This window comes from Lactuca serriola, chromosome 1 (genome assembly GCF_051521515.1).
Source record: "Lactuca serriola cultivar US96UC23 chromosome 1, Lser_US96UC23_V15, whole genome shotgun sequence".
NCBI classification, from domain to species: domain Eukaryota; kingdom Viridiplantae; phylum Streptophyta; class Magnoliopsida; order Asterales; family Asteraceae; genus Lactuca; species Lactuca serriola.
This window is the reverse complement of record NC_136408.1, coordinates 148059889-148074219: the sequence shown is the minus strand read 5'-3', so window position 1 is coordinate 148074219 and position 14331 is coordinate 148059889. Positions and strand designations below refer to the sequence as shown.

At 38.3% G+C, this 14331-nt stretch overlaps 1 non-coding gene across 1 annotated transcript; it reads left to right on the top strand.

Annotated features, from left to right (window-relative positions):
• Positions 1–12953: 12953 nt before the first annotated feature.
• LOC145080777 (small nucleolar RNA R71) lies at positions 12954–13060 on the top strand. Its single transcript, XR_013695362.1, has one exon. It is a non-coding gene; the product is annotated as a small nucleolar RNA R71 (small nucleolar RNA).
• Positions 13061–14331: the final 1271 nt, after the last annotated feature.

Below are 14331 nucleotides of genomic sequence, written 5' to 3'. Positions count from 1 at the left end.
TTTTTGATGCTTTCAAGTCTCTTGCAAAAGTGGTATAGGTTCTAGACTTTTATTCCAAGCATATGAAGGCCTTTGACACACTTTGGTGCCCTTTAATCATGTTTACGGCCCAGGAACCATGTCATGGCCGTAAACTCACTTTGGAAGGTGTTTTTGATGGTTTAATGTCCTTGATTTATGTGGGAAAAATTCCTAGAAATTGTCTAAGGCTTTAGGTGCCTTAAAAGCACCCTTTTGTGCATGATTTTGGAGTTCACGGTCCAAGATCATCTTGGGCCGTGAACTCCCAAACTTGGGTGGTTCTTTGATGTTTTCTTGTCCCTAATACACTCCTATACAAGTCCAAGGCAGTAGTATATCTCAAGGGAAGGTCTAGGCTTTGTTTCGGGAGTTTACCGCCCAAGAACACCTTGGGGAGTAAACTCCTAAATCTAGTGATTTAGCCATCTAAATCATGTTATGAACACATATTAAGCTATCCAACACTATTAGTAAGAGATACTCACATTTTGGGATAAAAACCCGAAGATCCGTGAGAGAGAAAATGGCTTTTCTCTAGTTGGAAATGCGAATAATGAATGAATTTGGTTTAGAATTCTATTTATAGTCCTGAGATATTTTGGCAGAAAATATTTTTATTCCCGAAATGATCTCTAATATAATAGAGTGATGGAATAATAGAGTTGCACTAAACCCTAGTGCATCCACTCTCCTGATATTTCCTGAAGTGTAAACCCTGAATTACTCAAACTTACTCGAAAAGTCTAAAAATTAACTGAGACTGCTATAACTTCTATTGAAGTGATATAGTTTGTATAGAATAGAAATTTCGGGTTGTCACAGAAATAATAAATTAGTATATAAACACTCAGGTAATGTAATCCAAATAAAATTATACCGTATAACACTCTGCCTAAATTGGGTAAATGGATCCATCAACCATGTCACTCCAGTCATATGTATCAGTGTTGAAAGCTAATGACACAACCGTCCACCGAGCATCATCCGCTCTACGCTCTAGCGGCAATAAGATCCACATCATGATGTGGATCCAATTATTATTAGTATTTTTTTTTGTAGTAAAGTAAGTATTGTTATTAAAAGTGTATTATATAGTAAGCAGATAATTATATTACTTACATCACATGACAACCATCATCCATGATTATCTGCATATAACCGTGTCCAAAACTCAAGCGTAGCAAAAAATGGTCAAATAATTGTGACCAAACAACAACGATCCATCACGTTCTTTATAAACTATGTGTACGGTAGGATCTAAGAGATTGTCCAGTGGTGCTAGTTTTTGTTGTGTAACACATTTCCTCTTCATTTGTATACATGGCGACTTATACCATATGGACATAAGATTCTGGCATTTTGAACACCTAAGAGGTGCTAGCGATGGTGTTTTGTATTCATCACGCAAAATCTCTATTACATCTAGTTGAATAACCGGAGATGGCTGCTCAGGGTCAACATTCATCGACTATTTAGGGCTGACATTCAGCAGCTGTTTAGGGCCGACATTCAACAGCTTTTCGGGGGTTCTTAAGATATAATCATGCTCCCATAACTCATTGTTATTGTAGTATCCATGTACGGTTCAATAATGTAGACTTGTAAACGACGCAAAAACATAACGACCATAAATAATGAAATAATTAAAATATACCCCCATCCCCCTCGAGGTACAAACATCGTCTACGGGAGTCTTATTGATAAGTTTTAGAACTGTGGCTAAAGTAGCCATATCCTCTACTAAATTATTCTCCTGAGACCAAAACTACTTGCGACATTAGTGGATCTTATTTTTCAATTGACCGACCTCATTCTGATAGTCACTAATAAAATGCTCCTTGTCATGATGGGTGATGTGTGTGAGACGAACTAGTTTTAAACTTACTTTTAATTATAAAATAAACACACATAGGCAGTGGACCTATCAATTGTGGTAAAGCTAAATAAGTAGGGTATCGAACACAGGGAACGGTAAATTAAAACTAAAAATTAATTTTATCTAAATTAATTAATCAGTAGGGGTTTTTCTCTAGTCTTACAAGACTAGAAGCTTACTACTATCACTAAAAACTAGAAAATCAAAGATTTAACTGAATTCAATAATGAGAAGGACTTTTGTTTAGTTCAACTCAATTGATCCTATGGTTGATATTATGGTAATAGTGCAATGGATTAATTCTTCTATTGGTTACCGATTCAATTAATTAGATTCACATTCGCTGCACTAATCCTTAGAGAACAAACTAACTCAAACAATGATCAGTTGTCTAATTTAATTTAATTCACTAGATTATTTATTCGGGTTAATTTAGACTTGTAATAGCTAACTAATTTGGTCATTTAGTTAACTTCTTGTTGATGGTCATCATACAAGCTCACACATGAATTTACCTATTTTTCTTATTAATTCTAGTTTCATGTTCATTAATCCTAGACATATGAAAAAGTGGTCACATCACATATGAGGTTGATAATTAAAAGATGTTCATAGTATCTAATTATCTTCCTATTAATAGAAAAATAGTTATCATCCACACACAAGGTTCTTTAACAAGCTAAAATCAACAAAATCACCAATATTGAATTAATCCTACTATAATAATCAATCCATAGTATCAATATTGTATCCTCAAACAAAAGTTTAAGAGTTTTAGCTCATGTTTGAGGTAATAAACAACATAAAAACGAATTTTAATTGTCTAGCCATAATGGAAAACAAAAGATTAAGTAGAATGATGTAGATTTGCCTCAAATCTCCTTCGGAATTGAATTCTAGGTTGTATCTTCGTTCTTAAGGTGTCTCCTACCTTTAATTCGCAGCTTGCTTCTCCCCAAGGGTTCCAGCATGTTGAATGTCGATCTGGAAAGCCGTATATATAGATTTGACCCGACTCGCCGAGTCTGTGTCCGACTCGCCGAGTCCATCACTTGAATCCTGTGTACGGTAAGTCACAGAGTCTTTATCTTCTTATTATCTTCTAGATCCTCCGCTTGGACTCGCCGAGTAGATGACCCTACTTGCCGAGTAGGTGTGGTTTTTGGTGGTTTTTCTTCTTTGTTCAATTACCAAGCTCCAAACCGCTTATCCTGCTTCCATTTGCTTCCAAGCTTCAACTTTAAACTAAAAACATAATACAAACACTTTTAAGTATCTTTTGTCCATAAAATGCAATAATTTAGCTAATAAATGATAAAAAATCTATGCTTAATATAATACTAAATATGCAAATATCAAAATACCGCACACTTCACTTTTGCTTGTCTCCAAGCAAAACTGAATTTTAACACATTAGAATCACATATGACAACTCCAATCTGACCCAGCCATTATGCCAAGACTGCAACGCATGCATTTGTGTCTAAAATTTTCCTAAGGACCCCCCATACTCCAAATACTCACAATCCTCATAAACATTCGCCCACTAACCCCGAACTATGCTCATTTTATGCATCCCTCCGAATCCATCCTCAGAAAACCTCTTAACCTCAAGGTATTTTTGGTTGAGCAACCCAAGCATACATAATCTAGACAATTACAATTTATGATACCATATTGGAGTTTTTTGGAATTCTTCATTTCTTTGACATTTGATCTTTGATTTCTTTGAATTCACCACCTTGATGTTTGATTTTTGGTATCTTTAACTTTTTGATTTCTTCAGAATTTTTGATCTTTGAACTTCACTTTAACTGCTCCAAAATTTCTTCAAACTTTTTCTTGTAATTCTTTTTTTTTAACATGTAACTCACTTTTTCCACTCAAAACCCTACATGCTTAAGCAGAGGCGCTCAACCTCAACCTTTTTTGGTTAAAGATAACAATTTTCCTGGATACATTTCTGGTACACGATGTTAAACATATTGCATCCCTCAGGCTGAGCAAGGTCGTTTTTTGTCCCATAATTTCACTGGAATAAGGAAGCCACAAATGCACTATAACGTATATAGGCTCAACTAAACATTTGGGTCTTCATGCAATCATCAACATAACTCTAACATGGAATCCTAATTATTTTTTTACCAAAATTTCCTAAATTAATTCCTACGTCATATTTTTGGTATACACAAATTTTAAAAATTAACCTAAATTAAGATATTAGGATTCTATATTTACTAAGACGTCATCAACCCCCTACCCCACACTTAATTTATGCAATGCCCTCATTGCATGAAAAATAACAAACATGAAATGTAGAGAGAATTGGAACAAACTCCCTTAGGGTAGCAGTCGCGAGGTCGATATCTCTTCTCTTCAACTCCATCTTCAATTGACTTTATCCATGGAAATAGCGCATCCATGTCTCGGATATCAAATCACATGTGGGTAGCTTCAAATGTGGAGGAAAAATAGTACAAAACCTCCAGGAATTGATTGCAAAGAATAAATGGTCAAGTAGTGCAACCATCAACATCGAATCGGCAGTCTCCAATGTGAACAAACAAGTGACTCGTCGAGTCATATAGACGACTCGTCGAGTATGGTCGCGGAAAGCCTTAAATGTGTAAGTATAAGGGGCGACTCGTCGAGTAGCTTTATTGCACTCGGCGAGTCAACCGCTGGGTGGAAAAAAACTTTTCTGCATTCTTTCCAGCTATTGATAAAGCTTAATAACTTCCCATAACTTCTAAAATTATTCACTCAATACCCTTAGGACCGGACTCGACACCTTAGCTCTAAACGTCGCCCTTTCTTGACTCTCTTCCACTCTTTATCTCTTTCTATCAAACTTTAAACCCTTTAAGCAAGCATTCCTAACTCAAAATCTGAAAGTCATCAAGGCAAATAAAACATCAAACACATAACTTATAGTTCAACCAAAAATTCAAAAACACACCAAAAAAATCAAAAACAAAAATAAAATGAAAATTGTTCCATTAAACATAAAAAAACTAATCCTACTCTTCCTCATCATTGCCATGAACAGCTCCGCTTCCACCAGATCCACTTCTCCTTGCATCAATGACCTCGTCCCATGAAGGAATGTAGGGAAAATTACCCCCATCAATGTGCGGAATATGGAAATGATTGAAAAGTCGCACATGGGATTCGTTTCTAAAATTGATGCCCCTTGCCATTTGATCTTGGAGCCTCCTCATCTCAACATTGTACCAATCCATTGGTACCTCCTCATTATCCACCGGAATCACCGGCGGCTCCTCCTCAACTTCCCATTCGCGTCTCGATCTAACTCTCCTTCCCGGTGCCTCGGGTCCAATTACCGGATCGTCACTTGGGATAGCATAATGACCACCGCCAAAGTCTTCAATAGTTCTCGCCCTCCGAAAAAGAATAGGATTAAAGGGAAGGGCAGGAACCATTGTCATCAAATTCCATGCTCCACGGGTCATCAACCCATACGAGTTGGCTAGTCGGGTCACGAACATGCCACCGTTAATTTTTGACGTTTTGCGATTGATGTGTGCAAACTCACTTAGTTTTAAACCTACTTTTAATTATAAAATAACACACAAAGGCAGTGAACCTATCAATTGTGGTATAGTTGGATAAGTAAGATATCGAACACAGGGAACGCCAAATTAAAACTAAAAACTAAGTCTATTTAAATTAATTAATAAGAAGAGGTTTTCTCTAGTTTTACATGACTAGAAACTTGCTAACTATTACTAATTTAAAAACTAGAAAACAAAGAATTAACTAGATTCAATAATTGGGAAGGAACTTCGGTTTAGTTCAACTCAATTGATCCTATGGTTGATTTCAAGGTATTGGTGCAATGGATTAATTCTTTTGTCGGTTACTGATTCAAGTGATTAGATTCGCACTCACTACACTAATCCTTAGCAAATAAACTAACTTAAACAGTGGCCAGTTGTCTAATTTAATTAGATTTACTAGATTAATTATCCGGGTTAATTTAGACTTGCAATAGTTAACTAATTTAATCTTTTAATTAACTTCTTGTTGATGGTCATCACACAAGCTTGCACATGAATTTACTAAATTTTCTTTATTAACTCTAGGTTCATGTTCATTAATCCTAGACATATGGCATAGTGATCACATAGCATATGAGGTTGATAATCAATAGATGTTCATGCTAATCAATTATCTTCCTATTAACAGAAAATTAATTATTATTCACACACAAGGTTCTTTAGCAAGCTAAAATAACAAAAATTCACCAACTTCGAATTAATCCTACCAATTAATCAAACCATAGTATCAACTTTGTATCCCCAAACAGAAGTCTAAAAGTTTTGGCTCATAATTGAAGTAAATAACAGCAAACAAACAGAGTCTAATTGTTTAACCATAATGACAAAATAAAAGATTAAGTGGAATGATGAAATTTTGCCTCAATTCTCCTTCGGGATTGAATTCTAGCTTCTCTCTTCGTCTTCTAGGGTTTTTCTGACTTCTTAATCGCAGCTAAACTCTTCTGAGTCGTTCCAGAATTCCCCTCCATCGTTCTGAGGAGTGATCTTTATATATACAAATCCACTCGTCGAGTCAGGTGGCGACTCATCGAGTCCATCTCTCAGTCCCCGTATTATTATAAGTCTCTGGGATCCCGGGTCTTTATCTTCTCGAATCTTCGCTTGGACTCGCCGAGTAGTCGACCCTACTCACCAAGTAGGTGCTATTTTTAATGTTTTTTCTTCTTTGTTCCATTCTCGATCTCTCAACCGCTTCTCCTGCTTCCTTCTGCTTCCGAGCTTCATTTTTGGACTGAAAATATAATTCAAACACTTTTAAGTACCTTTTGTCCATAAAATGCAATAATTTAGCTAATAAACGAATAAAAATCTATACTTAATATGAACTAATTATGCACATATCAAAATACCCCACACTTGACTTTTGCTTTCCCCCAAGCAAAACTAAATTTTAAACGTTAGGATCATATATGACAACTCCAATCTAACCCAGCCATTATGCCAAGACCACAACGCATACATTTGTGTCTAAATTTTTCCTAAAGAACCCCCCATATTCCAAATACTCACAATCCTCATAAACATTCGCCCACTCACCCCGAACTATGCTCATTTTATGTAACCCTCCGAATCCATCCGCAGAAAACCTCTTACCCTCAAGGTATTTTTAGATGAGCAACCTAAGCATACACAATATAGAATTACAACTTTTTGATACCACTATGGAGCTTTTTCGAATTCTTCACTTTCTTGATAATTTGATCTTTGATCTCTTAGAATTCACCACCTTTATTGTTTGATTTTTGGTAACTTCAACTCTTTTAAATTTCTTGGAATTTTGATCTTTTGATCTTCACTTTATTTGCTCCAAAATTCTTACAACTTTTCTTGTAATTCTCTCTTTTTTTTTAGATGTACCTCTCTTTTTTCACACTCAATAAACCTACATGCTTAAGCAGGGGCGCTCAACCTCAACCTTTATTGGCTAACGATAATAATTTCCCTGGATACATTTCAGGTTTAGGCTGCTAAACATATTGCATCCCTCGGGCTGAGCGGGTCGTGTTTTTGTCCCATGATTTCACTGGAATAAGGAAGCCACAAATGTACTAGAACGTGTATAGGCTCAACTAAAAATTTGGGGTTTCATGCAATTATCACCACAATTCTAACATGGAATCCTAATTTGCTTTTACCAAAATTTTCTAAATTAAGTCCTAAGTAATATTTTTGGTATGCAACAATTTTTTTTAAAAAAAAAAGGCTAAATTAAGATTCTAAATTTTCTAATATGTATGACCAATCCCCTACCCCACACTTATTTTATGCAATGCCCTCATTGCATATTATGCAAAAACTAAAACTGCAAATATATAGAGGGAATTGGAACAAACTCCCCTAGGGTAGCAGTCGATAGGTTGATACTCTTCTTCAGCTCCTTCTTCTCTTGACTTTATCCATGGGAACAGCTCATCCATGACTTGGGCATCAAAATCTCGTGTGGCAGCTCCAAATATGCAGGGAAAACAGTGTAAGATCTTCAAGAATCGATATGGAAGAAATAAGTAGTCAAGTGGTACACTCATCAGCATCAAATCAGCAGTCCTCTTGGTATAAAAATGACTGACTCGTTGAGTCATATATGTGACTCGTCGAGTATAAGCGCGAACATCTTCGAATATGTGAGAATACAAGGCGACTCGTCGAGTCAGTTTAGTGCACTCGACGAGTAGACTGCTGGACGAAAAAAAAATGAAATTCTGCACTTGTTCCAGCCTCTAATAAATCTTCAAAATTTCTCCTCACTTATGGACTCACTCGCTCATGTCCCTAAGGACCGGACTCGACACTTTGACTCTAACGCTTCCCTTCCTTGACTCTCTTTTACTCTTTATAACCCTCTTGACTCTATAACTCTAACCCTTCTATGCAAGCACTCCTAATTTAATTCTGAAAAATAATCAAGACAATCAAACATCAAGCATAACAGTGAAAAGTCTTAACAAATCCCAAAACACACCAAATAAAAAAACAAAAACAAAAATAAAAATTGTTTAATAAAAACACAAAGAAACTAATCCTCCTCATCATCGTCATGATCCGACACCGCTCCACTTCCACTCGCACCGCTCCTTATTGCATTGATCACCTCTTCTCACGACGGAATATACGGGAAGTTGCCTCCATCAATATGCGGAATGTTGAAGTGGTCAAAAAGTCGAATATGTGATTGATTGCTAAACTTGATACCCCGCGCTATTTGATCTTGTAACCGCCTCATCTCAACATTGTACCAATCCATTGATACTTCATCATTGTCTACCGGAATCATCTATGGTTCCTCCTCCACATCACGTTCTCGCCTCGACCGGACCCTCCTTCCTGGCGCCTCGGGACCAACAACAGGATCATCATGCGAAATAGCATAATGACCACCGCCATAGTCCTTAATGATCCTAGCCCTCCTAAAAAGAATAGGATTGAATGGAGGGGTAGGAATCATAGTCATCAAGTTCCACGCGCCACGGGTCATCAACCCAAACGAATTAGCGAGCCGTGTGACAAACATTCCACCATTAATCTTTGATGTCTTGCGGTCTTTGACCGCACCCTCAGCCAAATATGAAGCTAAACACCAAGGAATATTGCAGAAAATATCGGGCGTGATAATGCTCCATAAGTAGAAGACATCAAGGTTAGAAACCTTGTCATCATCCTTCCTTTGGTTAATGGTGGTGGAAATAAGGCGGTGGATAAGGCGGTGTGTAGGCGATCGGATGCTTCCCTCCTGAGCTGATTTCGGAATGTACACTTTGTTGGCAATCGTATTCCACCAACCCGTGCTCGTTACTCCATCGGGGAACACTTTGTGAGAGTGTTCCATAAATGCACGGAAAATAGCGGTCGACACCAATGACCGATTATAAATACCCATCCGACAAGCGAGATCAACCACAGAGCACTGATGAAACTCGCCCCCAAGATAGAAACTAACACTCGTCAGGTGATAGCAGTCATCCCCCCCCCACGAAAAGATACCGTGGAGAAAAACTCCGGGCAAAGCTCCCGGTACACCGGCTCTTAAATACGGAAGATCCAGCTCCACCCATCGCATACCATCGTCTCTCCCTCATAAACAAACTCCTTTAAAAGATAAGGAGCCAACTCCTCTTCATAGCGCACGCTTTGCAACCCCAATCAATTCTGTTGGGCACATAAATTTCTTTCTTCTTTACTTCAGCCAATTTCTTCTTCCACCTCGTCATAGTAAAAGCGGATTCGATTTGAGGGAAATTTAACCAAGGAAAATCTCCTTGGCGTCCACTTGAACCTTGCCCCCTGTGAAACATTGTTCCTGCCAAACAAATAACATAAAACCAAGAAAACACAGAAAATCATTAAAATAAGTCACTCCTGTGTCCCCGACTCGACTCGTCGAGTCCATGAACGACTTGGCGAGTCGCAAGAACTGCGCGAGTCAATCGGCGAGTTTGTCAAAATTGAACCATGAAACCTCAAAATTACTTCAACGTTTTTGTCCAGGAACATGTTTATAAGGTATTAGGGCAAGAATAGTCATGCAAAACAACATAATTCATGAAAAATCGAAACCCTAGAAATTCACTATTTTTCAAAATCGGATTTTTTTTGAAATTGCTACCCTAGATCATCTTAAAATCATGCTTTTAACAGAAAATAGGAAGAAATTAGTTACCTTTCATGATAGATCTTAAAAAACTTGAAGAATAATGGAAGAACACTTTAATGCTTGAGAGAAATAGTTGGAGGCAGGCACACGGCGAGTGTGTTGTGAAAAAGAAACTGATTTCATTAGGGTTAAAACCCTAGTTACCGGTTGTAAAAATTATTTTTATTTTATTTTTGTAAATAATACCGACTCGTCGAGTCAGGGTCAGACTCGGCGAGTCTGGTCGCGATGTTGTTCTTTTCTGAAATCTCAATGGACTCGTCGAGTCATGGTCAGACTCGGCGAGTCTCTTGTAAACAATTCAAAAATTATAACATTTTTGTCATTTATTTAGAAAAGAAAATTTATTCCACCCCACACTTAGTCCGTACGCACTCTCAAGCAGACATGTCCGATGATTTGGAAGATTAAAATTCTAAAAAAAACGAAACAAAATTCAAACAAAACTAAAAAGGTAAAAGAAAGCAAACTCTAAATAACGGGTTGCCTCCTGCGAAGCGCTTTTTTTAAGGAGTCGTTAGTTGGACTCCTTCCCATCTATGTCTCGTCATCTTCTAGCATTAGGAATGCACGCCTAATCTTTTGTGGTTTGTACTTTGTTTTGTACGCGTGAATCTTCTTTTTGTAAGCCCGTTTTGATTCCTCTCTCTTCTTTTTTACAGCATCATCCTCAGCTGCTTGGGCTTCTCTTCTCCTCTTTTTCTTCTTCACCCCATTCTTTTTCACCTTCTCTTGCACTTCCTTTTCTTCAAACTTAATTACTTCGTATTTTGTGAAAATTCGTGCTCTAGGTTTGGTAATGAATGGTTGATCAGCCTCCACTCTCCTATCCTTTGCCTTCTCCTCTTTTTTTGTGTTTACCCCATCTTCAAGCGGAATTGCATCAAGACATGCTATATGGGCGTGTTGAACTTCCGTATCCATTTCTTCTTCTGCTGTTTGTTTTTCTAAAGAATGAGGAAAAATATCCAAGTCCAGAATATGCATAGAACTAGCAACAAGCAGATCTAAGTCATCCAAGTTGTTGGCAATTTCGACTGGACTCGTCAAGTCCAGGAGAGTGACTCGGCGAGTCGGATCGTATTCCACTATTTCCTCTGTGTTTTCTGAGTAGGCTCCTTCCAGTAGCTTTTCTATCTCCTCCAAGTCCTTGTTAACATCTCCATCCTCTCCAGAATGTAGCAAAAACTTGCTTGAATCTTCTTCTTGCAAAAGTTCTAGTTCTTTTTGTAGTATCTCATCATCCAAATGGATAAATGAGATCTCTTCTTTTCTTTCCTCTTCTTGCTTGGCTCCTGGTATGGCTCTAAATATTGTGGACTCGTCACCTACCCTCAACGTTAGTGTAGACTCACCTACATCAATTAAAGCACATGCAGTGTTTAAAAATGATCTCCCCAAAATAATCGGAATTTCGGGGTCTTCTTCCATGTCAACAACCACGAAGTCTATTGGAAATATGAACTTGTCGACTTTAATAAGAATATCCTCACAAACGCCTCGTGGATGAATTATTGTCTTGTCCGCCAAATGGATCTTCATGTTTACCGGCCTTGGCTCCGGTAAATTCAGCTTCTTAAAGAAAGAGAAAGGCATCAAATTGATGCTTGCACCCGAGTCGGTCAACGCTTGAGTGACAAATGCATTTCCAAACTGGCACGGAATTATAATACTCCCCGGATCGCCCTTCTTTTCGGGTAGCTCACTCAATATTATCTCCGCGACTTCAACCAAGTATTTCCTAGCAGCAAAGAGACCTTTTAGTAAGTTGAAGTACTTGGGTGTTGTGGCATCGTTTCTACAAATGGCACATTGACTTGTAGGGCTTTAACATGCTTCATGAAGGTTCTATAGGCTTTAACTTTTTCCACAGGCATGGCTTTGATTGGGAATGGCAGAGGGGGATTATATGGCTTTAAGGGAATGACAGTTTTGTCATTTACACATGGACTCGTCGAGTCCATTTGAGGGACTCGGCGAGTCTGGTCGGGTTTAGATGGAGCCGACTCTTCTGCCTTTTCTGTCTTCCTCTTGGAGATTCTCTGTGCATGTGTGAAAATTTCTTCATTGCTGGAGGTCACTACACTCACATTCGCCATTCTCGGATTGGCTTCGATATTACTTGGAAGTTGACCCGGTCTTCTTTCATTCAATTGGTGTGCAAGCTGTCCCAGCTGTTTCTCAATGTTGAGAATGGATGCCTGCTAATTCCTTAGCATATTTCTAGTCTCGTGTATTGCAACATCGTGATCATTGTGTCTTTTTTTCGGACGCGACTATGAATCTAGTGAACAATTCTTCCAAATCGACTTTCTTTTCTATCACCGGTTCTTCCTTTTGATAATATCCCCTCTCCTTTTGCTTGTATTTCTCCTCCTTAGCCTTCTTATATTCTTCGTATGGGAGCCATTCCTTCTTCGGTTTCCGCCAATTTTCGTCGTATCGATCGCCACTTGAATAGAATACTTGAGCCTTTTTATTTCCATTCTCATCCAAATCACAATCTTTTGTGAGATGGGGTCCTCTACAATTCTCATATCCTACCCGAATAGCATGGATTGTTTGATCCAATTTTGTCATCCTCCTATCAAGATTATCAAGCTTAGCTATCACCGCCGCCATGCTATCATTTGCGGAGTTCACTACCCCCCGACTTACTTCGTTTCTTGGATTGTGGTATTTTCTAAAGTGCTTAGAGAATTCTTCAATTAACTCCTTGATTACCGGGGGTGCCTTCTTCGTGAGCGTGCCTTGAGAATCGAGCAATTTCCTTGTGGTGACATTGACTCCATCATAGAAAATGGAGACCTCTTGTTGGCTATTAAGGTCATGGTGTGGGCAATTTCTAAGCAAACTCTTGTACCTTTCCCAAGCTTCATAAAGAGATTCTTCGGGTTGTTGCTCAAAGTTGGCAATGACTTTCTTTAGCTTGGCTATTTTGGAGGGTGGGCAAAAGTGGTCTATGAACTCTTCTTTCATCTTGGCCTATGTGGTGACCGATCCGGGAGGAAGTGACTTTAGCCAATCCTTTGCAGCTCCTTTGAACGTGACTGGGAGCATGCGAAGAAGCTGGGTCTCGCGGGGTACATTCGGTACATTGAAGTAGTCAGCCACATCATTCACTTCGTCCAAGTGCTTGTAGGCGTCTTCATGATCCTTCCCATAAAACGGAATCTCCTTGAGTTGAGCGAGAATATGGCCTTTTAGTTCGAAAGTAGCGGTCGTGGAAATTGTGGGCTGCACAAGTCCCGGGCCGGTGTCATCCCACATCCTCTTCTTCCATTCCACCATGGGGACTTCATCGATGTTAGCCATAGTGATAGCTAAATCGTCTTCAAACTCGGAGTCGTGCTCGTATGTGGGCTCTTCTTCTTCCTCGGTCTCGTACTCGATATCTTCTTGAATTGGGTCTTCGATTGTCAAAGAGGCACTGGATGCTCCGGATTTGCTGCTCCTCTTCTTGCTGAAAACGGACTTTAGGATTTTGAGTGGTGAGTTCTTTGAAGAAGCGGATTCTCCAACGGCTTTGCCTTTGCTCCTCCTTAGTGTGGATTCCGGGTCTTCAAGAGGAGGGACCAGAGGTGTATCAGATCCTCGGGTCATGAAACAACTGTAAACAAAACAAAAAACGCGTAAAAAGAACAAAAATAAAATAAAAAATTAAAGTTGTAACAGCGATGTACTCGACGAGTCGGCACGAGTGCACTCGGCGAGTTCAATGCAAAAACAGAAAAAAAATTCTAGTTACTCTAAAAACGGAATTTTATTGAGACTAATTCTACTTACTGAATTACCTTTTAAATAACTCTGTGTAAGGTAAATCCCACACAAAGGGTCGATTAAATTAGAATTTAATGTTAATTTTAGAACCGTTCCCCGGCAACGGCGCCAAAAACTTGATGTGTGCAAACTCACTTAGTTGTAAACCTACTTTTAATTAAAAAAAACACACAAAGGCAGTGAACCTATCAATTGTGGTATAGGTTGATAAGTAGGGTATCGAACACAGGGAACGGAAAATTAAAACTAAAAACTAATTCTATCTAAATTAATTAATAATAAGAGGTTTTCTCTAGTTTTACAAGACTAGAAACTTGCTAACTATTACTGATTTAAAAACTAGAAAACAAAGAATTAACTAGATTCAATAATTGGGAAGGAACTTCTGTTTATTTCAACTCAATTGATCCTATGGTTGATTT